Source organism: Etheostoma spectabile, chromosome 13 (genome assembly GCF_008692095.1).
Source record: "Etheostoma spectabile isolate EspeVRDwgs_2016 chromosome 13, UIUC_Espe_1.0, whole genome shotgun sequence".
NCBI lineage: Eukaryota > Metazoa > Chordata > Actinopteri > Perciformes > Percidae > Etheostoma > Etheostoma spectabile.
Genome location: NC_045745.1, coordinates 27,854,937 through 27,855,360, shown reverse-complemented (window position 1 = coordinate 27,855,360; position 424 = coordinate 27,854,937). Strand labels below are relative to the sequence as shown.

At 40.1% G+C, this 424-nt stretch overlaps 1 protein-coding gene across 2 annotated transcripts in view; it reads right to left on the bottom strand.

Annotated features, from left to right (window-relative positions):
• The window catches only part of LOC116700253 (androgen receptor), a gene marked incomplete at its 5' end in the record, with an annotated part of 20,984 nt that overhangs the window by 7,224 nt on the left and 13,336 nt on the right, over positions 1-424 (bottom strand).

The window sequence follows — 424 nt, the reverse complement described above, 5'->3', positions numbered from 1 at the left end:
ATTGACGCTGAATCTTTGATATAATAAACGTTATAATCTGGAAACAGTGTTGAGGCGGTTTTCTTTCGAACCATCATCCAGCATTGTTGTTTAGACACCACACACTCTTTGAAAATTGCTGTCCACAAGCGTCATCCAACCAACCTGAACAACCTGGAGCAAATCTGCCAGGAAAAATGAGAAGAAATCCCTCGCAAACAAAGTTTGCGTTAGCTGTGCAAAGCTGGTAGAGACCTACCCCCAAAGGCTTAAAGCTGCTTTTGCAGGAAAAGGTGGCTCATGCAAGTTTTTAAGTCAGTGTCTTTATACTTGTATTTAATTATTCATTTTATTATCTACACTTATTTTATTGGGCATTGCTAGGCCATCTATTCAACAGGACAGCTTAAGACATGAAAGGAGAGAGAGAGAGAGAGAGAGAGAG